This window comes from Chelonoidis abingdonii, chromosome 8, assembly GCF_003597395.2.
Source record: "Chelonoidis abingdonii isolate Lonesome George chromosome 8, CheloAbing_2.0, whole genome shotgun sequence".
NCBI lineage: Eukaryota > Metazoa > Chordata > Testudines > Testudinidae > Chelonoidis > Chelonoidis abingdonii.
The window spans coordinates 12,871,908-12,899,808 of record NC_133776.1 but is presented as its reverse complement, the minus strand read 5'-3'; the positions used below and the strand labels follow the sequence as shown (position 1 = coordinate 12,899,808).

At 42.4% G+C, this 27,901-nt stretch overlaps 1 protein-coding gene across 7 annotated transcripts in view; it reads right to left on the bottom strand.

Annotated features, from left to right (window-relative positions):
* The window catches only part of TBL1XR1 (TBL1X/Y related 1), a 175,254-nt gene that overhangs the window by 99,084 nt on the left and 48,269 nt on the right, over window positions 1-27,901 (bottom strand). For 6 of the 7 annotated variants that reach the window (XM_032783447.2, XM_032783429.2, XM_032783437.2 and 3 more), the window contains one exon: window positions 4,580-4,644. The exons of the other annotated variant lie outside the window; for it this stretch is intronic. The gene's annotated coding sequence lies outside the window, so the exon portion shown is untranslated. The remainder of the gene's footprint in view (window positions 1-4,579; window positions 4,645-27,901) is intronic. 7 annotated transcript variants of the gene reach the window in all.

Here is a 27,901-nt window from a genome sequence, read left to right as displayed (position 1 = left end):
CACAAGGCAATGCAAGGTCGCATGCATGGACCGATGGAAAATACTACTTTTAAAAGCTCCAGCTCCAGGAACACAGTGCATGCACATAACCTTCAGTGGAATACATAGGGACCATCACTTGAAGAAATAAACAGATTGTCCCACTGAAACATAACCTGTGGCAATTGAAGCAGAATAAATTTCTTGATTTGTTTTACATAGGATATTTCTATTAATAAAACTCAGCATAGCATTTGCCTTTTATGCAACACATCACATTGTTGACTCATTCAGTTGATCATCTACAATAAACTCCAGCTTATTTATGGCCTGCTGCATTTGCCCGTTTTATATTTTTCAGTTTGATTATTCCTTCCTTTGTGAATCACTGTCTCTTATTTTATTGACTTTTAGACTATTTCTCCATTTTATCAGGGTCATGCTGTATTTCAGTTACAGTCTCCCAGGTACTTAAGTTGCCTTCATGCTGGCTTCAGATTTGATTAGTATACTCTCCACCCCACCCAATGGAAATATTAATAAGTAATAATTCTTATGTTTATTGGTGGTACTAACAACAAACTCCTATGGGATCTCATTCAAGATCTCCCAAATTCAAAGAGAACTGTTACTAATTACCATTGGTATTTGATTTTTATAAAGCTAATTGCAAACCCCTTATACAATTATAATTCTTTATAGTTCTCCAATTTCCCTATGAGAATGTAATCTGAAACTACACCAAATGTTTAAATTAAAGTCAAGATGCACTTTGAACACTGCATATCCTCTCTCAAGTAAGATGGGTAGCCTATTAAATAGCAAAAAAGAAAAGTTAGTTATGATGATCTTATATTGCCAAACCCATATGATCCAGTGATTAGAGAAGAGACAAATTTTGTTCTTGACACATTCACAAACTATGTGAGACCTTGAGTAAATATGTACCTGCTTCCCTATTCCCATAGCTGAAGTTGTGTATCTTACATCGACCCCCCCATCACTGTAGACCAGCCCATAGTTAGTTACTTTTGCACAGAGTGTACATTGAATCAGGTTTAAATTAGAAAGGCACAAATTAGAGAAATTATGAGATTTTTGTGTTTTATACTCGTTCCTGACTGAGAATCTTGAAAGGCGACTGACACCACAAAAAAAAAAAAAAAAAAAGAGAAAAAAAAACCCCACAAGTGTTGCTGGATCCTTAAATAGGAGGATCAGACATACTTGGGACTCAGTCCTACAAAGGTACTGAGCATAAGGATCCCGATCAAGCCATGTACTGAAGCTTGTGCATTACTATAAATATCTGTGCCAGGGATCTGGGGCAAAAATATGTCTGGGGATTGGTCCTGCTTTGAGCAGGGGGTTGGACTAGATGACCTCCTGAGGTCCCTTCCAACCCTGATATTCTGTGATTTTATGATTAACTTCAATGTGACTAGTCACATGCTGAACATTAGAGATGTACTTTAGCTTAAGTGCTTTGCTGGACTGAGTGTTTGGCACTTAGTACCTTGCAGAATTGAACCTTATATCCATAACCCGAGACAGAGGTGTTTGGGAGGAAAACAAAACTTGCTTTCAGGTCACCTATTATCATCATTTTATCTACAAAGTCCACAAGAAAAACAACTCATATAGTAATACTTACCTTTGGGAAGATGGAAAACTTGTCTTATCTGTCTCAACAGTACTAGTATTTGAGTATAATTCTAATTAAAAGATAAGTAACTGTTCTGAAATAGTTGGAATAGTAAAATATGTCCCATCTCTGTAGTGAGAGCAGCTCTTACGAAAGTAGTGAAGACCATTTCTTGATGCTCCACGTAGCAGTTAAGTATCCTTTATTACTATGGAACCAAAAAGCATGCCCTTGAGACTGTACAATTCTGCGTTTGATATACTTTGTGGGGAGGGAAAATTAGGACAGAATGCAACGAGATTTCAAATACAGATCTTCTCAGTATTTTAAAATTTAATGAGGTATTAAGACTAGCTTAATATGGAATGAGTCATGTTTTTAAGGGATGCAATAACACAGAGCTGTATTTCAAATCTTGGCTAAAAAGATGTTCTTAAATAAAAAAGAAAGCAGTATTGTTTTCTGGTGGAAAGCAATTGAGATTAGCAATAAAATTCTGGAGTGACTAGAAAGGTCTGAAGGTATAGCTAGCCTCATGCTTTTTGGACAGTGAGTGCTATTCTACCCTGAAAAGTGACTGGGCTAGCATATTGCCTATGAAATACCCATACCCCATTTTAAGGGTTTAGCTGAGACTTAAGTGGTGCATAGGGTTGTGTAGGTCAGGAGTGGGCAATAATTTTTGTAGGGGGACACTCCACGAATTTTAAGAAGTCATCATGGGCTGCACATTTCTACTATATTAATGGAGGGGATGCAGGGTCTGGGAGGGAGTTTGGGTGCAGGAGGGAGCTCCAGACTGGGGCAGGGGACTGGGGTGCAGGGTCTAGGAGGGAGTTTGGGTGCAGGAGGGGGTTCTGAGCTGGGGCAGGAGGTTGGGGTGTGGGAGGGGGTGCGAGGTTCAGGTTCTAGCCAGGAGGCGCTTACCACAGGCAGTCCCTAGACATCAGAGCAGCAGGGCTCAGGCAGGCTCCCTGCATGCCGTGGCCTCATGCCGCTCCCACGACTGCTGCTGGCACGTATCTGCATGCCCCCTTCGGGGAAGGGAGGTGCCTGTGGACCTCCATGAGCCGCCTACACTCGCAAGCACCACCCACTCAGCTGTGAGGATGGTGCTGGGGGTGGGGGCAGCATGCAGAGCCACCTGCCCCCCAGACAGGGGCACGCAGAGACACGCCAGCAGCAGCCGGCCACTTCCGGGAGTGGCGTGGGGCCGCGGCCTGCCTGAACACCCCGTTGCACCACAAGACTTTTAGCATCCCAGAGATCACAAGGTGGCAGTCAAAGAGCCTAGCGAACCGGACAAAAAATGTTAGATGGGCCAGATCCGGCCCATGGGCCGTATTTTGCCCACCCTGGATGTAGGTCCTCTGCACAGAGGTGTTTCTCAGAGTTATATTTGCTCTGTTTAACAACAAGGTAATACTGCATTATGTTTTACTCCTGGTTGTCTTGCCCAGCCAACACAGTTTTCCATCTTACGCATTATCAACAGGAGTTGTTTACTAAATTCAATATCAGGACAAAATCAGTTATATCCATACAGACCCACTGCCTTTTTTGGTGTCACTCAGAGCACAAAATGAAGGCAGTGAGGTTGTGAAACTTTAACTAAGGCCATAATTGATTTGCATATCTTTTAATACTCATGATTATACAAAGTGAAGAACCTGGTTCAACTCTCAGAACCCAGGGGGAATTTTCAGGGCTCTCAGCTAAAAACACACAAAACAAAAAACAAAAAAAAACAAACCACCTTTTTTTATTTGTGAGCCACGCATATTTGTCACTTTTCAGGTTAAAGCTACAGGTTATGATTAAAACTGCTGCATTGTGACAAAAGAGGACATCAAAATTACAAGGAAAACAATCACACATAAAGTTGATCAGAGGTAGAGGCAATAATTTGAAACCCTTTCCCTGTTCCTCACTGCTGTGACTTTCTCCCCTAACCCTCACTTCTGCTCTCGATCTGCTCAACCACTACAAAAGCAACAGTAACTTTAAAACAGTCTGCAAAGTTAAACTTGCAATAATCTACAACGCTTGTTAACATTACACGGAGGGAGTGAGAAAATATGACATCAACCTTGCTGCCTATTTCTGTGAGCAAAGAGTAACTTCACTAGTTTTATACTGGCAAATGTGTTGAAATAAGAAACCGCTGGCACTGCATAGCTTTTTAACGAGAGAAGCTGGTAGTATTGAAACAAACTTTCAAAAGCATGCTACTGCGGGTAGTAGAATATCTAGCCAAATCAACCACTTGCCCATGCCCTTGGTCAGAAGTAAAAACAGAAAGTTACCAACAGTGTGAAGGTACTAATAAAAGGTTATCAAATTAAACTATTTGTTGAAAACAAAATATGTTGCTATATTTGCCAACAGGATTAAATCTGGAAATACTTGTAAATTCCTTTGTAAACTGGTATAAAGCTTTGGTTTTTGCTGCAGAAAATTCTACTTGCATGCTAAAACTAAGACCTGGTCTTCACTGCAGGGCTACGATGGACAGAAAATGCCTAGTGTCAACCTAGCTGCAGAAGCATCTTCACTTATATTGGCGAGAGCCAAATTTAAGTGCCTCCCCAAGTGGCGTAGCATCAGAGTTGATATAATTAGGTCGACAGCGTCAGTGTAGAACTGGGTTGCTTACGTCAACTGTTACTGGCTTTCAGGAGCTGTCCCACAATGCCCCACACTGACAGTATAATCTATACAAGTGTTCCTGTTGAGCACGCGCACCTCCAGCACAAGGAGTCAAATACTGTACACAAACAAGCGATTAATAACTCCAGTGGCTGTACGCTGACGCAAGTTAGGTTGTTATAATTTTATAGTGGAGACATGGCCTAAGACTTTCAAAAACATGATTTACAGTATAAGATTGACTTACAACGGTACTGGAAGAAAGAATCATACCACTTTTTTGTAGGCGGTTAAAATTGTATTTACCATTGGCAGTGCATTGATGTAGGGAAGTTCTCCTGTCTGCTGCCTCCAGTCACAGGAAGATGATGCTGAAAAAGAAATGGAGAGACAAGTAAAAGGATAAGATTTAACATTTAAAAACAGATGTGCTAACAAATAAAACACAGATTAAAAACCAGTATCAGTTGTGGGACCAGGTGGCTCAGGGGATCAGTAAGAGACACCAACGTTTTCATCCCAGAATGTATATACAGATTAAATCAGCAGTGATTAGGCGTGGTAATAACAAGAAGAATTAGTTTCCCTATCAGTCCTGTTGCAGGTGTCCACATCATAAAAGTTACCCTTGCAGAGGTACAGAACTTATGACTAAATAACTATGGGAAATGAACTGTCTCATGCCATTAGGCCACCGGACACTTGCATCCACATTCAGTGGAAATCCACATAGACAAGGGTACATCCCTGAGAAGCTTATATCTGGACCGTGCCTTTTGATATACTTATCCAGAGACGAGTTCTTAGATGTTGGCATTCTTATTGCCCATGCCAAATCTGTTCCAGGAATAAAAGACTTCAGAGGAAACTGATATTTATGTAGCACCTTTTGTAAGCACTAAAACAAAAAAAATCCTTCCATTGATTTGATTGTAGAACATTCATCTTGAATGTTTAATTGGGGTTGGAAGTGGTAAATTATATATTTTCCTAAGGCATACATTACATTAGTCAATATAAGTATGCACATTTAGAAGAACGTGCAAAGCAGTTAAATTTACCAAGTTGTACAATAACTTAGAAAATTGAGGAAGGCAGTTTATTTTAGTTGCATGGATACATTTGAAGAAATACGTTATAAAAATCCTACAGGTAAGACATTGAAGAGCAGACTTGTATTGAGGCAGGTTTTTTTGTTGTTTTTTTTTTTGTTGTTTTTAAGTCTACTAGCCTTTTTGTGTCTTTTTAAATAAAATTAAAAGAAGAAATTGACTCCATTTCCTATTCTCTAAATGAATGTTTTTAAAGCCACAAAACTCAGTAATAATTATTGAGTAATGATTAGCTCGTCCAGAGGTAGAAGAAAACTGCAAAACAGTAATTCTCAAGCATGTGTTTGATATCCAAATAGCTGCTCACTCCAGCCATGTTCATGCCCCTTTTTATTCACTACTTACAAAAGAATTTTTGTTCACATAAATGGTTGGAGAGGGGCTGCTCTCTATTTGAATATCCGTGTTTGCAAGATTTGCTATTGGCTATTTTAAAAAAAAATTAAAAAAAAAAAATCACTCACTCTATCAGAGAGCAGAAACAACATCATGTGACTCAGGGTGACCAACCATAATGGATAACAAAAAGTCTGCAAATTACCCACAAACCAAAATTTGTTCACATGAATTGTTTGATCAATTATTAGCAACAAACAACTGAATTTGTAAAAGTTCAGTCACCCACAGAAAAATTGTTCATTAATCCTTGAAAAAAATTGACCAAATTGGTCAAATGAGTGGTCTGTTATGAAAATGTCAGACAACTCTATTCAAAAACAAGCACCCTGTGCAGCAGAAATTAATGAGTTTACACTATTCCCAGAACATTCTACAAGCTATCCATAAGTACGCATCAAAGAGAAATGTAACCTTCATAATGCAAGTATATGGAGGCGCCACAGAGGATGAGAATGAATGCAAAATATGTTGGGAATTCAGATATTTGCAAATATGCCGTTTCTTCCTTGCTTAGCTGCATTAGTAATGCAGAAATTATCGGAATCAAAGGAGGAAAAAATCCACTTGTTAAGTGGTATGATTTTTTATGTGGGAAAAGTGCCTGTATCTTTTTACACAGCTAGAGCCTCATATTAGGACAGAAGAGAAATCTTCATCACATCACTCAGCATAAACAGTATATAGACACATTACTTGCCTATAATTGGAGTTCTCTAAAAGATATTGAGACATATGCTGTTAGATCACTATGCTTACTTTGAAAGCAGACTAAATCACTTCAAGGTTTTGTTCACAATGGAATATGTTGGTGTACAGTGAAAGATGATAAAATCCAGCTCTGTAGCCTAGTTATAGGTGCAACACATTTTGTGTTGTTTTATTTATGAAGATAGTAGAGGTGTGAGGAAACAGATAAAAACAGTCGGATACAAAAAGAGAGGCTTTCTTCAGCCTAAGTTAGTTGCCAGGATGCCTCTCTCCAATTCCTTCCTTTCCCAGTATTCATTTCAGAGTGCAGTTCTTAAGGTCAAAGCTATAGAGAGAAAGCTCTCACTCTGCTCTGTGGGAGGGGCTTTATACCATAACTGTCGTCGTCGTCCATTTTAAATCTAAACACAGTCCTGACAAATTGAGCAGCTGAAAGCAAATGAGTTACAAAAGAATACAGAATAGGAAAAGAAAACAAAAAAGGAGACTAAGTAGGGCAAATAAAAAGTGAGCTCTCAGAAGTATTTCAGGACTCCGTCACAGCCTTTCCCCTAGTTTGTCAAACCCATAATTCAAACAGGAAAGATAATCTGCCACTAGTTTTGCTTACCAGGACAATAAAGAATGGTAAAGGTGCAGAGCTGTGGAGCAAAGAACCTCCACCTAAACCTGGGATTATACCCCTTCACAGAAAGTAGCCACTCAGTGACAGGTCTCCACACTGAACACTCGCTCACACAAGGAAGTAATCTCTCAGGCTATCCAGTATCCACTTATTTGCCATGTATTCACTTTTGATGGTAGGAAACCCAGCACTGGAAGCAAGGAGGACTGGCAGTTTTTCTCCATTCTTTTCCTGCATTAGCAGTACTTCAAATAATACAGCTGATAACCAACAACTTCACAGGCAGATCAGTGCAACATCCAGACCTTTCAGGACTAGATCACCGCATGGGCAGTTTTTCATCCCTGGGAGAGCTACCTCCCAATCCTTAAATTGCAAATGTCAAATGTATGAAACTCACTTATCTGAAACCCCCTTTCTTCAGTATCTCAACAGGGTCATATTTCCTGCTGCAGTCAGGAGATGTGACCCTGGTTCAGGTAATAGGAAATTTCAGAAAAGTGAGTATTGGATAATTCAGTGAGAAGCATCCTTTAGCTAAATTGATCAGCCTAAGCAAAAATGCTTTAACTAAGGACATCTAAAAAAAATAACTGTAAATCTATAGATGTGTATGTAAAAATTGTATACCTCTGATTATTAGGGTTACCAGGTGTCTGGTTTTCAACCGGAATGCCTGGTCAAAAAGGGACCCTGGCAGCTCTGCTGACCAGGCCGCTAAAAAGTCTGGTTGGCAGTGCTAAAGCAGGCTAGTCCCTACCTGTCCTTGCTCCACATCGTGTCCTGGAAGCAGCCAGCAGCAGGTCCAGCTCCTAGGCAGGGGCAAGACAGGGCTCCGCATGCTGCCCCTGCCCCAAGTACAAGCTCCACACTCCCTTGGCCAGGAACCAAAGCCAACGGGAGCTGGGGCATGGGGTAGGTGGGCAAGCGCAGTATGCAGAGCCTCCTGACCCCTTACCTAGCAGTTGGACCTGCTGTTGCCTGCTTCCAGGAGCAGTGTGGAACCAGGACAGGCAGGAAGCCTGCCTTAGCCCTGCTGTGCCACTGATCAGGAGCAGCACAAGGTAAGCCCGCACCCCAACCTGAGCCCCAACCCCCATGCCCCAACCCTAAGGCACCCCCAACCCGGAGCCCCCACCCATACCCCAAACCCCTCATCCCCAGCCCAGAGCTCACACTCCAGCCAAAGCCCTCATCCCCTCCCACACCCTGAACCCCTCATTTCTGGCCCTACCCCAGAGCCTGCACCCACAGAGCCCTCACCCCCGCCACCCCAATCCCCTGCCTCAGCCCAGTGAAAGTGAGTGAGGGTAGGGGAGAGCAAGTCACTGAGGGAGGGGGAAATGTAGTAAGCAGGAGATGGACCTTGGGGAAGGGACAGGGCTAGGGTGTTCAGTTTTGTGCGATTAGAATGTTGGCAACCCTACTGATTATAGTCCTTTCGCCATATATGCTTCTTATGTTGCTTGTCTTCTTAGATTTTAAGTCCTTTGGGGAAATGTCTATATATATATTATTGTGTCTCTCTACAGCATCTACTACAAAGAGGCCTTGATTCTGATTGAAGTCTCTGGGTGCTACTGCAATGTAAAGGGTAAGTAAATAATAATGGAATAAAGTTCATTTCTTTAACTGTTGTATTAGTGATACAGGTAAGGGGATTTGATTTATTAAATGCATTTTTTAACTTGATATTGCCCCTTTTAAAAAGGGCCTACAAGAACAATAACAAAAAGTCAACCACCTTTTGTTTGGCACAGCCCAACCACCAAATGCATTAAAATATAAAGTAGCTAGTTCAGTTATAAGAAAACAAAACAAGGTAAATTGAAACGGTTAAATGTTACAGCACCCCTACCACAATAAGAGACCATTATTGTGTCTGATCAAAAACCAAAGGGTCCATTGAGCCTGTTTAACTCCCACTTGTGTTAATTAATTGACCCCCAACTTTGAACATGAGTTTTCTAGATGTCTATATTGCCTTTTAAAACTACTCTGGGTTTATGGTTTTTTGTTTTTTTAAATCTGTAATTGAGTTCTTGAGGACCAAGTTTTCAGAGTGAAGATACCTTCCTGGAAAGCTTTCACAATCTTATTCCAAATTATCCCACTGGCATTTGTTAATTTGATGCATGCCTTTAAAGACCAAATTGCAGGTGACTATCACTATTTATTTTATTATACTTTAGAATATCTATCCTATTATCAGTATCACTGCTTATCATGCAATTTGGACCAGGTAATTAATATCAATAGCAACTTAAATTACACAAAGCGAATGAATGACAAAAATCTCTCCAAAAGCGTCACACAGTAAATGAAATAATGTAAGGTTGAAACAAATGGCTTTAAGTTTATGCCCTGTATTCACAAGTACTCAGTATTACGCTAACTTTGCTTCTGTTAAAGTCAGCTTCGGCGGGAGCAGATTTAGGTCACTATTTAATGCTTCTGAAAAAGCCCATCTTACAAGTGCAACTGTTTTTGGAGTTTTGTTTTGGTTTTTTTGTAGCTCATTGACCTAATTCAACAAATACTGTTGAGTTGTGTCTACACAGCAGCTTCCTTTACAACAAAATGATGTGCTTACTGTTCTGTCTGCTGACATAAATAAATATCAGTACATTCTGGGAAGCTATCCCTCAATGTTTCATCAGGGAAAAGAATACCAAGAGGTTACGTACACAGAGCAGCAGGAATAACAGCACAAGGAGTAATGAACTCTGAGATATTATGCTACAGAGACAGCTGGAAGAAAGGAGCTCCAACCAAACTGGTCACACAAACATGCTTAAAAAATCCCATCTACACTGCCAAAAACAGTATGCCAACCCAGTTAAAGGAAGACAACTACATGTCAGCCTAGGCTGCTGCCATGGTGATGCACTCATAGATCCCATGGTTACCAGCAAGTGTTAATCATATTGCATGTGGATAAAACCACAGTTAAAGCCAATCACGTCACCAAATGACTACAAACTTGGTTAAAAACGTGCAGTATATATGCAGCTTTGTACTACTCCTTTAACATAGTTCTGTTTCTGGCCTACCCCATTGGTAGAACAATGATTTTCCAAAGCTAGCTTTCAGAGTGCTTAACCATTCAGTCTACAACACTCTCCCCTCATCCATTTCACAATGGATTCTATATGGAAGAAGGTAGGGTCAGTTCTACTGCTAAAACACTGAATTTAGAGTGGATAATAAGAAGATTGGTTCTTCATTTGAACTTGTGCTCATGTTTTTTTCTTTTAATCCTTTTAGGAACATATTGTTTACATTTCAGTTGGAGATGCTGCTTTCAAAGATTTCTACATTGCTTGAGTTTTCACAAGAAAAATTTACTCATTCAATTTTGTTCTTTGTGGACTACAAAAGTCTTACATACTAACGGTATCTTGGCTGCTAGACTCTCTCTTGATGTATTGCTTTTTTCCAGCTATAGTACTTGGAATGGGAGCCACAACCAAAATGAAAATACAGTTAGTGGGTGGGGAGTAGGGGAATATCTGTACCTAACTAAGCTGCAGAATCATTCAGAACAGAATTTTAATTGTCCCTAAAGTGAAAAACACAGCAAAAACATGTTTGATGACAGGTAGCAGAAGAGTGTAGACAAATAAGTCAGAGTGAGATTATATTTAAAGAAAACCCAGAACAATGAAATCCATAGGAATAAGGAAGCAAAGAAGCTAGCTATATGGCACGTGTGAGGGTGCTGGAAGGGATACAGTCTTGGTCAGACCCAACAGGAACATAATGCACGAAACCAATCTTCTGTCAATATCAGTTAATGTGTAACACTTGGAAATTAGAGGAAAGAATAAATGGAGTATATGCAGCAGGAGCTACTTTGCACCATAGTTCACCTACTATTTATTTAAATGAAATTCACTGAATTTCAGCTGAGACCATCTGTTATCACCATCCAAGGTCTGAACATCACAGGAAATACATTTAGATTCATCACTAATATTGTCAGATCAAAAAGAAGATGCACTTCTGAGTGGTTCTTAACTTCCTCATTTCACTTGGAGACGGATCTATATTTTTCATTCTACCTAATTCCCCTGCCCAAAACACGGAGTAAAATATCCTCTATAATCGTGCTACTGAAGGGAGTTTGATAACATCTACTTCATAAGGGTAAATTCATGTTTATAAAGCACTTTGAAATATTTAGACGAAAGGCATTATAGATGTGCAAAGCATTACCATCACTGCCAAAAAGTGGCTACATTTTATCTCAGCATTGAGCAGTCTTCAGTAGTCTTATTTCATACCCTAGACTCGGATATTGAATTAAAATTCACTGCTGGAGAATTAATTAGAGAGGATACTAATAAAAATCAGGCCAGTGCACGCAATGGGTCTCCAGCAGACCATGATCTCAAAGCAGCAAAACAAAAATCAACCAGTAAATTGCATAGAAACAGCTTACCTCACCCTATGTAGTATTTGGGGACCATTCAAGCCATAAGATTACCAAGGATTTAAAACAGTTATGTACAAATCTGAACTGAAGCAGCAAACAAAAAGGTACATCCATAAAGACCAAAGCATGACTAAGGGTATTATTTTTTCAGGAAATTCCATTTCATAGGAGAGCAGTTATAGGTCTTCCACCTGCTTCCAGCTTTGCTGGGCAGAATCAGAATCAGCTGTGCAATAGTCCCTCGCTTCACCATGAAGAGCCTACTAAGAGGTGCAGCTAAGCCACTGTAGTACGCACTGGAGACATTTGCTACAGCAAGGGAAGGGTTTTTTCTCCATCTCTGTAGTAAAATCATCCTCTCAGGAGGTGGTAGCTGGGTCAACAGAAGAATTCTCCTATTGACCCTTGACCCAGTGGTGTCTTTACTGGGGCTTAGGTTGGCTTAACTGTGTCTCTCAGGAGTGTGAATTTTTCACACCCCGAGGGATATAACTAGGTCAAAACTAAATTTTACATGTTGATCAGGCCTTAGATAACTTTCGCAGCTGAATGGAGTTGGATATCCTTTTTCTCCCCCAATCACCATGATCTGTTTGTTGGAAACCAATAGCAGCAAGATTACTAGGCCTTTCTGAACAGCCCTGAGCTTGGAGATTAGGAATGGCATTAAACAGAGCCACAACAGCATCTCTGGCTATGGTACCATCTTCATTGCTGCCATTTTTTACTAAGTGATGAATGACTTGGTCATTGCCATATGTATATTTACAAACACACAGACAGATTTTTTGGGTGCCAGGGATAAAATAAACCGAACTTGGAGGTTCACAGTAACCCTGCTGAAGAACCACACTGGATTATCTCTAGAACTAGAATTCATAGGGGGGCAATAGTACCACTATAGTTAAACAGTAAATTAGTTTGAAGTTTAACAGCCAATTTTACTTAAATGCACTAAAATCCACATGGATTCTCAGATTGTCTTGAAAATTGCTGTGCTTTATGGGGGCCCTGGGGTAGGGCCAACGGATCAATTTTGAAGATGTCTGAGCAAGGGACTGCTTAAAAAAAAAAAAAATCACACGGCATCTAAATCATAGAATCTCAGGGTTGGAAGGGACCTCAGGAGGTCATCTAGTCCAAACCCGCTGCTCAAAGCAGGACCAATCCCCAACTAAATCAGCCAGCCAGGGCTTTGTCAAGCCTGACCTTAAAAAACCTCTAAAGGAAGGAGATTCCACAACCTCCTAGGTACCCATTCCAGAGCTTCACCACCCTCCTAGTGAAAGTTTTTCCTAATATCCAACCTAAACCTCCCCCACTGCAAACTTGAGACCATTACTCCTTGTTCTGTCATCTGGTACCTGAGAACGTCTAGAGCCATCCTCTTGGAACCCCTTTCAGGTAGCTGAACAGCACTATCAAATTCCCTCCTTCTTCTCTTCTGCAGACTAAACAATCCGATATCCCTCAGCTCTCCTCATAAGTCATGTGCTCCGGCCCCCTAATCATTTTGTTGCCCTGCTGCAGGTCTTTCCAATTTTTCCACACACCTCTTGTATTGTGGGGCCCAAAACTGGACACAGTACTCCAGATGAGGCCTCATCAATGTCGAATAAAGGGGAATGATCACATCCCTCGATCTGCTGGCAATGCCTCCATTTATACAGCTCAAAATGCCGTTAGCCTTCTTGGCAACAAGGGCACACTGTTGACTCATATCCAGCTTCTCATCCACTGTAACCCCTAGCTCTTTCTCTGAAGAACTGCTTCCTAGACATTCGCTCCCTAGTCTGTAACAGTGAATGGGTTAGTTCTTATAATTGTTATAAATCTTATGGTTCTTATAATTGTTATAAATCTTATGGTTCTTATAATTGTGTGTACACATGGGGCTCAAACTATGAATGAGTCCCTCCAAACTGTCATTACCCATTCAGGATTCATCTCAGCAAGCGTCCATAGCCGTTGCCCTTTTGGGTAACAAATATTTAAAAAGTCATTCAGGGTAAAAGTAGGATCTAGTGTGGTTGGAACCAAGCTGACAAGCCGGAGAAAGCCATTTGCACATGTGGAGCTGGACTGGGGTTTTGTTGCAAACCAAAGTGTCTTGGAGGCAGTCTGACATCAGAGTAACAGGATGGTTCACATGTCATGCTGTGACTTTTGAACCGGAGCAACGCTCATCTACTGTGTGTTCAAGTCTCGCCTTCTGTAACTTCTAAGAATGTGTTGTGCACATTAATTGCCCTCTGCCCGGGCTCTTTTCAGACATTTTGCCCTGAAACCAAAGCTTCTGGTTTAAAAGCCAATGTTTCAAACTACTCTAAAATCCACATGCATACTCTGATGCCTTATTGGGACTAGGGGTAGTTAGTGGTATAAAATTTAGGGCTATTTGGCCCAAGGGTTCCTCTAATAAAGCCCCCACAACAAGGAGTTACTTTTAATATTACATTACTCTAAATCACACAAATATAAGGAATTGTCTTGAAAACTGGCATGCCACAACATGGAGCATGGTGGAATTTGGAGTCATTTGGCCAAAGGGCTCCCAAGACATAGTTCCCTGTGAAGAATGCATGGAAAAAAGCATACAACCCCTTTAAGGTAGAGGCTGGAGCAGACAGCCTGGGAATAATCTAGGAGGCCCTATCCCATCATGGAGCTGAGCTAGTTAAATACAGGAACAGAAAGCTAAGGAGATAAAGGATATGTCTATGCTGCAATTAAAAACCCAGAGCTGGTCCATACCAGCTGATTCAGGCTTGTGAGGCTACCAGGCTGTTTAATTGTACTGTAGACTTCTGGGCTTGGGCTGCAGTCTGAGCTCTGGGACTCTCCTACCTCACAGGAAGGGGAGTAAAGCCAAGCAGGCTACAGGAGGTGGCAGTTTCTCTCTCTCAGGCACCAGGAGACAAGCCTAACCTGACCTCAAAGACTTGGTTTGTAGACTTTGGCCAGGTCTACACTGCGACTTTAAATCGGTTTAATGGCCGATATACCGATTTAACGCTGTATCCGTTCACACGACGTCGTCATTAATATCGAGTTAAACGGCTCCTTAAATCGATTTCGGAACTCCTCCCAAACGAGAGGAGTAGCGCTAAATTCGATAGTGATAACTCGGATTAGGGTTCATGTGGACGGAAATCGACGTTATTGGCCTCCGGGCGGCATCCCAGAGTGCAGCACTGACCGCTCTGGACAGCAATCTGAACTCGGATGCAGCGGGCAGGTAAACAGGAAAAGCCCCGCGAACTTTTGAATTACATTTCCTGCTTGCCCAGCGTGGAGCTCTGATCAGCACGGCTGGCGATGCAGTTTGAAATCGAAAAAGAGCTCCAGCATAGACCGTACGGGAGATACTAGGTCTGATCGCTGTATGGGGAGACAAATCTGTTGTATCCAGCTCCGTTACAGAACACGAAATGCCAAAGCGTTTGAATATAAAACTCCAGGATACACAGCGCTGTGTGACAAGCGTAACGGGAAGCCAGAGACTCAAATGGACGCTCATGAAGGGAGGGAGGGGGTACTGAGGACTCCAGCTATCCCACAGTCCACAGCAGTCTCTGAAAATTATTTGCATTCTTGGCTGAGCTCCCAATGTCTGTAGGTTCAAACACAGTGTCTGGCGTGGTTCAGGGAACAGCTCCTCAGTTTATTTCCCCCCACCACCACGTGAAAAAAAAAAGGGAAAGATTGTTGTGCTATGGCGTTTGCTCAATGCACTCCGCGAAAAAGGCGCCAAAGGGTTGTCTGCTGCCTTCACAAAGGGAGGGGTGAGGCTGTACCCAGCACCACCCGGGGCAGTGTTTTCTGCCCCATCAGGCACTGTGCTCTCAACACGGAAGTGGGAACTATGGGATAGCTGAGGAACAGCTACCCACAGTGCACCGCTCCTGAAATCGATGGTAGCTTTGGACCATGGACGCAAACAATCGATTTCGGGATCCCACTGTGGACGCGCTAAACCGATTTTATTAGATCTGTTTTGTAATATCAGTTTAAGCTAATTCGAAATAATCGTGCAGTGTAGACGTACCCTTTGTTTGGGAGCTCTGAACCAGATTGCTCTCCCAGACTTATTAAAAAGAGGACATGCTATTTGGTTAATATGTGCTGACTAATCCTTGCCCCCCATAGTTAAAGTGAATCAATTGCTGCTCCACTTGGAGAAAGTAAGGTGGGGCACGCCTGCAAGCACCACAAGGGGGCACAGAGGGACTGGCCATATCTTTACACTCTCTTAAATGAACTGCTCATAATACTTTCAGATTCTTAGAACGTTTCTGGGTGCACAGCTATGTAACTCTTGAGAAAGCTATAGCATGGAGTTCCCCTGAGATGAGCTATTAAATGATAGCTAAGTCCAGTTTTAAGATATTTCAGAAGTTACTGCAATCTAAAAGCTTTAGCATCTCTGCTTAATCAGTTCATTTCTGTGAAAGCTCTCAGAAACTCTTCTGTGAGGGATACTCACTGAGTGATGGTACTCACTAGTGGCTTAGTTCTGCCCGTAGAATTTAAGGGCCACAACACTTTAACTCCTCTTCTCTGAAGTGCTGCATTCAACCCACCTTTCACTTAGAGTCTGGGGCCACAATGAGAATCACAGTGCAATACTTTTTATACAAGATATATGCACTGATGTGCTATAATGTGAACCAGACCTGAAATAACACAGAAGCTGTGACTGTATGAAAATAATTATTGTTCTAGTAGTGCAGGAAGTCTCTCCAAATTAGTCAAACAGCAGCGCTGAGCACTGTCACTAATAGCATTGACTGTGCAGTTATGCCTGTCACTCAATCAACACAAGAGTCACAGGGAATCTTAAAATGCTGTAGTTTTGTGAGAAGGACCTGAAGGAAATGTCAGACTCTAGAAAATTTTTAGTCTCAATACCATTTTTTGAAACACAAACCTCCAATGATATTCCCCCACCCCACAATCCACCTCCACAAACAGCTATAGAAAAATGAGGCAGCACACAGAATCATAGAATATCAGGGCTGGAAGAGACCTCAAGAGGTCTAGTCCAACTCCCTGCTCAAAGCAGGACCAATCCCCAGACAGATTTTTGCCCCGAGCCCTAAATGGCCCCCTCAAGGATTGAGCTCACAACCCTGGATTTAGCAGGCCAATGCTCAAACCACTGAGCTATCCCTCTGAGGGATGTTTCTGAATACCTGTGGTAACAGGGGAATGGGAGGAAAGACACATCTGAGATTGTGTCCTCTCGAGAAGTAGAATTGAACAGGAAGCTTCACTTGAACTACAGAATATTTAAAATGATACTCTAAACCCCAAAACACACATTTTTTGTAGATCTTATTTACCCCCTGTTAAAATGGAAATCCTGGAGTAATCATAACTGTGGTGGCACTATCACCCTACCATATTCGGATCAGCAGAAGGTAAAGTTGGTGATGCAAATTGGGGTCATTTGGTCAAGGAGTTCAGCAGATACAGTTCCCCCTGTAAGGACTTTTAACAATCAAATTGCTCTAAAATCAACAGATTGTCTTGAATCTATGCCACACAGGCTGGTTTAGAGTTTGGGATGCAAAATTGGGGAGGGGGGAGGTGATTCCCCAACATCCAGCTCCGCACAATGAGCTTCTTTTAATTTTCAACATGCTCTAAAATCCACATCCGTAGTGCGATTATCTTGGATATTAGTCTGGCACAACAGGGGCAAAGGTAAACTTCTGTGTCTAAATTTGAAGTCATTTGGTCAAAAAGGTTCCTGAGACACAACTTTCTACACTCAGTAAGGAAATTATTTTAATATTCAAAATGCTCTGAAATCCATTTGACTCAGTGAGATTGGCTTGAAAATTGATATTCCACAACAACTTTGGTGGCAAAATAAGATCACCAATGATGGATACAGACTGAGCATCCACACACACCATTTTAAGTACCTAGCTTGAGGTTGTTCCAGATGGTACTCCATCGCAAGTAGGCTACCTCTCTTTGGGATATGCCTTGATGAACAGGATTCCTTAACAATGGCTGAGATATACTTCGGAGAGAGGTCGGAGGAGAACACCCATTGAGATTAATGAATCTGTTAACACTTCTCCAAGCTATTGTGGTGTTAGGCTGTATTAATTTCCAGGAAAAGTTTTGATTCATCTCAGAACATCCCATGGAGATGAATAAGTCACTTCATACCTCTGCAATCCTCCAGTTAGATTCTCTTGCAGCTATGGAGATGGCTTTGTGGCTTCTTTGGAGTCAGGAGTCCACAATTCTGCCCATTAATTCCTATCGAAGGAAATCATCTTGGGTCAGTGTTTCCTGTGTGGGAAGGGAGAATGTCCTGGATGGTATACAGGTGACCTTTGTATCCCCTGGGCTACTGTGCCTGGACCCTGGCCACATAAAAAGAAAAAGCCCTGTCTGGAAAGGAGCAAGAGGAGCTATCCTCTTTGTTTGCCTGACACCTGGGTACTGGCCTACAATACTTTCAAAAATCTCTGGTCACTGGCATTGTACCACGTGGGTGGCTTCTCCTGCAGAGTCAAAAGGTGCTTATTAATTATATTTATAGCATCTCAATTGTGATGATCTTCTTCTGATGTAGGAACAAATTTATCTCAACAGACTGGTGAAAGAAATATTACACATTTTGTAATCATTCAAAGTACCACACTAGAAAGATGTTCTCAAATTAAAGTTGAATGCTGAAGTCAATATACGCATTTTGCTCCCACTGAAAGTACTGCCAAATGAATATGATACATCATCCTTCCACTACTGCCGATGCACCATTCAACCAGCAGTTGTCATTTCAAAACAAGTTGTTTTATATGTATATAAAAACAGCCTCTTAACCAAAGAACTCCATGTTTGATCACAGTTCCATTTATTATGTTGCTTCACCTAAAAACATTTTTACTATTGCTAGAGGAAAGTTCCCCCATTTCCTCTGCAAATATTTCCCCGCGCCCCCCCATCAGATTTAACAAAGCTACCATTTTGCCTTTGAGAAATTTACGAAAGCCTAAAAGAGGAAGTCCACAAGGTCAACAGTTATACAAGAAATGTTACAAGCAAAAATACAAACAAGCCAAAAATCATAATGAGTGTTGGTACTGAAATAAAAAAATAAATCTATATAATATTGTTTTTTACTTTTACTGTGACATACTGAACAGGAACTTGAAACAAGAGAATGTTGAGTGTTCAGGACTGTATTTACAATCATGCCACTCAATTTCAACAGTTTATTCCCAAAAGAACATTGGCCCATAGACAGTAAGTTTTCGTCAGCAAAAACAATCAGCAGTTCTTTACAAGTTCCTTCTAGGAAAGCTGTTCTGTTCTCAATCTTATCACCATGGTAACTTGACTGAATGCTCTCCTCAGAGTCTCACCTTTCCACTCCTACTTTCTGTTTTGGTTTTCATTAGAGTTCAACATAAAAGATTACACAATCTTATTTTTTGCTGTAACATGTTTCCACCACTAATGGCAGAGTGCATTCTAATGTCATCAAGAGTGACTGGAATTTAATTTTATTTAACCTGTTCCGAGTATAATACCTTTGATTCACCACTTTCCAAAGTACTGTACTTAGAAAAGCTGAGCAATGTCAGGCATATTACCTACATTTTTTTCTAAAACAAAACAGTCAACATAGTATAGGCTTAGCTGCCACATCTTGCATTTATCAACGAACACATTGTCAACATGTTGATTTTGTCAACATGCTGAATATAAGCACAAGTCTTGCTGATATCTTATCAACCCCTTAATGATCTATGCCTGGGATACTGGGAAGCTTCTACTAAGGATGGGGCAAGGGACATAATTAAAAAAAATTATTTAACAGGTCTAGAGATTCAGGAGGAAGAGGAACTAAGGGTATGTCTACACTGGAAACTTCAAAGCGCTGCTGTGGGAACACTCTCGCGGCAGCGAACATTGGGAGAGAGTTCTCCCAGTGCTCCTGGTAATCCACCTCCATGAGGAGATTAGCTCCAAGTCAGGGCCCATCTACACTAGTACTTTAAAGTGCTCGGAGTTGCTGCATTCAGGGGGGTGATTTTTCACCCCCCGAGCCAGCATGTTAGAGCACTATAAAATGTAAGTGTAGACAAGCCCTACGTAGAGTGATTCAAGAGGGCATAGCTAGAGCCAGTGGAAATGACATTAGAAGGAAAATGTAGGCTGAATATCCAAACAACGACATCACGCACATTGAGGAACAGCTTCTTAAGGTCACTGGTGGAACCCCTATAGCTTGGAACGTTTTAAACAAGAACGAAGAATAGACATACTGTAGCAAGTAAGCCTCCTTTGGCTGGAAGACTTCATATGCTCCTCTTCTTCTAGTTACTATTTTTCTTGAAAGAGAGAGTTCCTCCCATGCAGTCAACACTGGCTGAGTTATACTTGCTGGAAATCTCACTGTTCAAAAGAGATCAGGCCAGGAGAGTGGAGTCCTGAGTTCAGGGACTTCCTCTATGGAATTCCGTCTCAGAGGAGGTCTGCTAGAATCCCTCAGCAGTTGTCTTCAGGTCTTGGTGAAAGCCCTTCTATTCAGTTCAATTTATCTGCATCACTATGATCACTGACCAGGGAACAGGAGCAAGGAACACAAGAGTTCTAATCCCGACTCTGATACTTATTGTCCAGCTTTGAGCAAGTCACTTAATTTCTCTCATTTTTCCCCATCCCCAAAATAGGCATAATACTCAAAAATCTCAAAAAAGGTACTGTAAGTCAATATCTATATAGCATTTTTAGATTAAATGTGCTGTATGATTCTCATTATTACTACAATTATCCTCATTCCTCTCATACACTTTTTTCTACCCTGCCTTTAGCTTGGTTTTACTAGAGCCACTAATAGCCTAGCTTTATCTAATTATGGTTTTAAGATCCACGTGATGGGTGCTTTGGAAACAAAAGAAATGTGATAAACGTCTAATATTCCGTGATTTACTCCTTTCTTCATTTTCAGTTCCCCAGTATAGATCACCATAGGTGCCGACTCCATGGGTGCTCCAGGACCGGAGCACTCACAGGGAAAAAAAGTTGGGTACTGAACATCCACCGGCAGCGCGCCCCCCCCCCCGATAAGACTCACCCCTTCCCCTAGCGCCTCCTGCCCACTAGTGGGCCCAACCAATCAACGCCCCCCTTCCCTCCCCGCAGCTTCTGCCCACCGCCATCAGCTGTTTCACAGTGCGCAGGAGGCTCGGGGGCGGGGAGGGGGGAGAAGAAGGGAGGCATGAGGACACAGTTCACTTGGGGGAGGGGCGGAACAGGGTGAGAAGGGGTAGGATGGGGGTGTAACGGGGGAAAAAAGCAGCAGGGTCTTGGAGGAGGAGGTGGAGTGGGGTCGGGGGCACAGTCAGGGGTCGAGCACCCCTGGAACATTGTAAAGTTGGCACCTGTGCATATCACTCTCTGTATCACATTTTACTACTTTCTGTGGTGATAACAATAAAAATATGCTACTTAGCCAAGCATGCAATTGTCTATTGCTATAATGAGAAGAGTAAAATAAACTATGTCAAAAATACCCTACATATTAATTTTATTTTTTGTTTTGATATGTCACAGCCATCAAATATTGTGGCATGGCTCTTATTTGCTTTATGAATGAATAAAACCTTATTTCCTATTTTACACTTTCATCCATTTAGATTTTTTTAAGTAGCACTTTGTAATTAAATAACACAATAAGTATTATTAAGTGCTATACAATATATAGAGAATTTGGTAGCATAATAATAAGATTACATAAATATCTGATTTACTAAGGTCCAGAAAAGTTACTATTTTTTATTTAACTACTTGAACATTGGAACCATAAAAGATTCAAGAACTTGAACTCTCTGCTTTCTTTAGGAGAAATACATAATAGAGGCAGTTATCCTGATATTCTGTATCCAGTTCCCTCCCATCATGACCTCAGTCCTAACCTAAAGAAAAAGAACAGAAAGTACTTGTCAAATATGTCTGTATGGGAGGTTGATTCTGAAGCTAAGTTTGCCTATCCAAATAAGTTTCTAATCAGTGCCATCCCTGGCACGTCTGCTTCACAATTTCCCCACAGTCCATGAGTGGAACACCATTTATGCATTCATGCCAGTTCACAGCAGACAAATGAAAACAACGCTCAATGTATTTTCCATGGGGTGGAGGGGGGCGGCAGTGAGGCAACGCATGATGTGGGAACTTCAATAATTTATCCAAGTGTTTCTGCATCTTCCTATTACTCTAGTGCAGTGGTCACCAACCCCGTCGATAGCAGTTGACTGGTCGAACTCAGCATCTCTCTCAGTTGAAACACTCCTGCAAGCACTGCCCCCGCAGGTCCCATTGGCCAGGAACGGGGAGCTGTGGCCAATGGGTCCTGTGGGGGTGGTGCTCGCAGAGAGAGGCAGCATGCAGTGCCACATGCCCCCCCAGGGGGCATGTTGGTCTCTTCCAGGACAGCGTGGCCACCGTGGGGCACTACTGGCTGGCAAGGTGGCCCAGTTCATGATGGGGAAGAAGTGACGATGTGCCTGAGTGGGGTCGGGACAGGCAGCCTACCTTAGCCCTGCTGCGCCACTGACCGGGAGCCGCCGGAGGTAAGTGCCCCCTGCAGGACCCCGCACCCCAACCTCCAGCCCTGAGCCACTTCCTGTACCCCGCACCACATACCCCCCTCCTGCACCCATACTTCCCCTCCCAAAGCCCACACCCTGCACCTCCTCCTCCACCCCACCACTCTGCCCCAGTCCAGCACCCCTTCCTGCACCCAAACTCCCTCCCAGAGTTTGCACACCCCTCGTCTCAGCCCGGAGCCCCTTCACACGCAGCAAACCTCTCAGCCCCAGCCCAGAGCCTGCACCCCCGCCCGAACCCCAACCCCAGCCCAGTGAAAGTGAGTGAGGGTGGGGAAGAGTGAGCAACGGGGGTTGAGGGGAATGGGGTGGGCGGAGTAGATCTTGGGTTGCCTTTAAAAATTGAAAAAAAAGTGATCTTGGGCATAAAAAGGTTGGTGACCACTGCTCTAGTGTCTGACCCAGGGACAAGTGAAGTTTTGGAATTACAAAATTATTGCACACAAATTCTATGCCAATGTAATACCTTATCTATTTTCTTTGAAAGTTTGTCCAAGTGCACGCTTATTTTACTTATTTCAAACCCTGAGCAACCACCTTCCAATGAAAGCAGGAATACAGCTACTAATCTAACTTTGAACACTTTGGGCTACATTTTCAAAGGAAATTCATCCTGGTCTCACAAATTCTGCCCGTTATTTAGAGGGAAAAATCTGTATATGTGTACACACACACACCCACCCCCAGATGACATTTTGCTAACATAAAACTCAAATACACAACTACATGACAAGTGTTAGAAGCAGTTAATAGTTTGATTTTAGATCAGACCGAGCTGAATTATGTGTGGTATTTTTAAAATATAGTGCTTTTCATATAATGATTCAAAATACGTACTACTTCATACCTATTAACAGTAGTGGCAAAAGTGAAGGGACAGCATTTAATCTCAGAAACTACCAAAACAGATTATTTTTATAATGTATCATTTGTTTTACTTTGCAGGTGAAGGGTTAATTTGGATTATTATAGCCCTTTAAACATGTGGGCATAATAAAGTACAAATACAAAAAAGTCATGTCAGTAACCTAGGTGCTTTCCTTTCCCATTGCTAACTCCACTCTCTCAGAGAAAAAGATATGTCCATAAACGGTATCAGAAGGCAACGGAAGTGAATTGTAGAAGTAATGCAAAACGAAACCCAATGCTCTATATGCACATATATGATGGGGAAATGTATATATGGAGATGATTTTACAGAAGCAGTATTTGCATCTACAAATGAGGGGGTTACTCCCTAGTAATTGGAGGTTCTTAGAGATGCGTGGTCCTAGCTGTATTCCACTGAGAGTTACGCATGCGCACCACACACTCGGAGTTGGAGAATTTGAAAGTAGTGTCTGTTGGTCTGCATATGCGCCCTGGCTCGCCCCATGCTTCCACCCAAGGTGATAAATGCCAGGGCAAATTAACCATGTCTCCAGTTCCTTTTCCATCCTGAATCAGACAGATCCGCAGCAGAGGGGAAGGAGGGCAGAGAAATGCCACACTGAAGGAGTTGTCTGCAAAGTCCTGCACTGACTCATGGTGAGCTGGGAAGGTGTGCACAGAACTCCTTGTGGCAGCCCTACATATGTCCATAAGTGGCACGTCCTGAAGGGAGGCTGCAGTCAAGGGTTGAGCTCTCAAGAAATAAGCCCTCACCCCTGGATGGGGAGTTGGGCTTGATAGTTGGTAGCAGAGTTTAATGTAACTCAAAATACATTTGGAGATTCTTTGGGTAGAGATGGCTTACCCCCTCCCCCTGAGTCTTTCAGCTACTGCAACAAACAACGTAGGGACTTCCTGCTACGTTTTGTTCTCTGTAGGTAGAAAGCATGGGCTCGCTGGTCATCTAGGGAATGGAGTCGACATTGCTCTGTGGATGTGTGAGGCTTCAGGAAGAAAACATGTAAGTGAATGAAATTATTGTGAAACTGGAAGACCACTTTTGGTAAAAATTTGGGGTACAGATTTAGAGGGACTATGTCCTTGGGGAAAACCATGAAAGGCGGTTTGACATTATAACTCCAAACTTGCCAACTCTTCTCATGGAAGTGATAGCAACAAGGAAGGCGATTGACGGAAAGAAGGGACATGGAGCACGACGCTCACAGTTCAAAGGGTAGTTTCGTTAGCATGGAAAAAACTAGATTCAGGTCCCATTAGGGTGCGATCACTTGGACATGTGAGAAAGTTTTGATGAGGCCTTTCAAAAGCTAGTAGTTAGTGGGTGTGTAACGATGGCATAACCTTCCACAAGAGGGTGGAATGTGCTAATCACTGTCAGATGAACTCTCAGAGAGTTGAGGGTAAAACCTGACGACTTCAAATACAGAACAGAATCCAGAATGAGGGGGATCTCTGCTGACTAAGCTAAAAGTCCTTTTTGCTGGAGCCAAGATGACAACATTTCCCATTGGCTCGGTTACATTGCATAGTAGAGTCTTTCCTGCTGCTGGAGAGGATATCTTGTACAGCCAGAGAGCACGTGTGTTCTAAAGCAGGTGCCCATCCAAATACCATGCTCTGAGGTGGAGCACATGTGGATTAGGATGCTTGATCTTCCCATTGTACTGAGTCAGCCTGTTGGGGAAGTCGTGGAGGTGCATAGGTGGGTGGGCTGACACGCAGAGGAGATTGAAAAACCAGAATTGTTTGGCCAGCAAGGGGCAATCAGAATGACCATTGCTCTGTCTCGTCATATCTCGTGCAGTACCTGAGGTAGAAGCAGCAGAGGAGGGAAGGCATAGTTGAATTGGTCACAGGCTAGACAATCAGGGAATTTGGAGGAGGGTGCGTAAGCAGGAACTCAGACCTTGTGGCAGGGATATAGTTACGGTTTTCGGCCTCTTTGGAGTAGCAATGCATGTGGCAGGGATGTGCCATACTGTTCTGGCAGGCTCCAGGATAGGTGTCATTAATTGGCAGTGCAGTTCTGGCAAGTGCTGATGTATGGAGGCCATCCAGCAGCTTATTCTGGGTATCTTGGATCTCTTGCAGGGAAATTTGGAGTGTGATGTTGCAGTTTGTATGATTTTATAAAAAAAATATGCTAATGAGTGAATATAATGTAACTGGAATATGCTTCATGTAAAAAGTCCCTTGTAAGGTATCATTACAAAACTTATAATATACTGAGTGTGTTCATCCTATTTCTATAAATGTATCACTCTTGTATCTAAAACTAGAAATATGAACTATAACTCTGAGGGCCTATTGTAATTATGCAAAGTATGGGCAATTAATGGTGATTTGGAATCTTGATAGGTCCCATCAACCAGGACAACTGACTGTGGGTGGCTCTGTTTGCAGGAAAGCCTTCCTGTGAGTCAGGCTGGGAGGAATGAAGGCTTGAAGTCTTACAGTGACATGTGATCATGTCACCTGAACTGGAATCCATCTTTAACCTGGTGTCTTTCCATTGAGAAGGAGGGGGTGGGAACCCAGAAGGGGACAAAGGATTCTGCCTTATGCAAAAGATATATAAATGGGTGGAACAGAACAAAGGGGGAGGAGCCATCATGAGGAATCCCCTAGCTACCACCTGAGCTGGAACAAGAACCATACCAGTGGAAAGAATTGTGCTCAGACCTGGAAGCTGTCCAGTCTGAGGAAAAAACTTACTGAAGCATCTCTGAGGGTGAGATTATCTGTATTCAATTTGATTAGACATAGATTTGCATGTTTTATTTTATTGCTTGGTGACTTACTTTGTTCTGTCTGTTACTACTTGGAACTACTTAAATCCTACTTTCTATAAGTAATAAAATCACTTTTTACTTATTAATTAACTCAGAGTATGTGTTAATACCTGGATGGGCGAACAGCTGTGCATCTCTCTCTATCAGTGTTATAGAGGGTGAACAATTAATGAGTTTACCCTGAAAAGGTTTATATAGGGTAAAACGGCTTTATTTGGGTTTAGACCCCATTGGGAGTTGGGCATCTGAATGTTAAAAGGCAGGAACACCTTCTGTTAGCTGCTTTCAGTTAAACCTGCAGCTGTTAGGGGACATCGTTCAAACCTGGGCCTGGGTTTGCAGCAGGCTAGCAGGTCTACTCAAACCAGGCAGAGCACTGAAGCCCCAGGCTGGCAGGTAGGAAAGCAGGGGCAGAAGTAGTCTTGGCACCTCAGATGGCAGTTTCCAAGGGGGGGTTCTCTGATCCCACCCATCACATGGAATTTCTGCAACATGACTCTCTGCAACAGTTCCTGATATTGCCTAAAGTCATCTTGTGGAGAAGGGGATGCTGCAGTAACCATTTCATCCCGAAAGGAAGATGGAAATCTTGCCGGGATCAAAAATCACCACTGGGATCAGACTAAGGGGTTCTTCCTCTACCAGTGGATCAGAGTGCCTGCTAGAAGGATCCCTTAGGGAGGAGGCAGGTGAAGGGTCTCTTGTGGACCAAGCCGGTTCTGAGGGATGGTATTGGGATCAGGGTCCCAAGTATGACCAGTAGGTTGGATCTGAGGGAGGTTGTGGTAGTCCCAATGGCATGAGGTACCAATGGCTCCAAGGTAGAGGTAGCGGATGCGGCCATGGATATTGTGGTCTCCGTAAAGGCGCATAGGGATGAAAGGGCACGGCCAGTTCCTTTACCGCTTCTGATTCGTCAGAGGAGAAAGTGGACTCTGTTTCAAAGCCAGCAGAAGCAGAGCAGATGGTGAGAGTCCTGTTCTGAGGTAGAATCCGTGGCAGAGAAATAATCTCTCTAGAGGTAGAAGGGCCTGACGGATGCAGCGACTCCAGGTCTGGTAAGGCATGCACATGTTGTGGCTCAGCTACAGTTCTAGATCTCCCCAGTGTTAGACACACCCTTCTCTTTGCCTGGTATCAGTGCCAGTGCTATGGATTTTCCTGGTCTGGAAGGGTCCTGTATCTCATGGGGTGCTGGTAATGACAGTACCAGTGGACCAGAGCTCAGGGCTGCCAGATCCCGTTTTTTGTGGGATTTCTTCTCATGCCTATCGGACTTAGTGCGAGTTCCATCACCATGACTTGAACTCATGGAAAGGATGTTCACTTTATCACGCTAAGTCCCATAGGAGGGAGAAGAAATCCCACAAACAATGGGATCTGGCGGTCAATATTTAGACTGCTTTCTCCCTATGCCAATAAGCCTATCTTCTTTAGGGGAACAAGGGCTGTATTTTTTTGAGTTTTGGCTTTATAATTTTGTTCTAAAGTAATCTGGCAAGTCTGGAAATAAATTCACTTCTGGAATAAAACACAGAACAATACTTGGATTATGAGATTTGCCAATCTTTAAAATATTAAAATTTATGAAGCGTGGGAGAGGGAGAAGACGACTACACACATGGTGTCCCTCATAAGTATACTGTATGGTAAACATCCTTCCTCCACTGTGTGTATTCAGCTTAGAGGACATCTATTTGTGGCCCGTGACTTCCTTCATTTATACACTAGACACAGCTATTCCCTCTTATTCCTGCAGCCAGATCTTCTCCAAATGTTAACTTTGGATAAAGAAAAGCTACATATGTACCATCAAGATCACAGCAACCACCCTCATCCAAACAGCCTCGGGCTAGTTCCTCTTCCGAGTCATTTCTGGTGCTTCGATAATTAAAGAACACAATTTTTAAAGCAACCTCACACAGTATTTACTACAAAGTGTGGCAAATTTGTTCCCATTTTTACAGTGGCCAGTAAAAGATTATTAATAATACTAAACATTTATGTTGCAGGAAGACTCAAG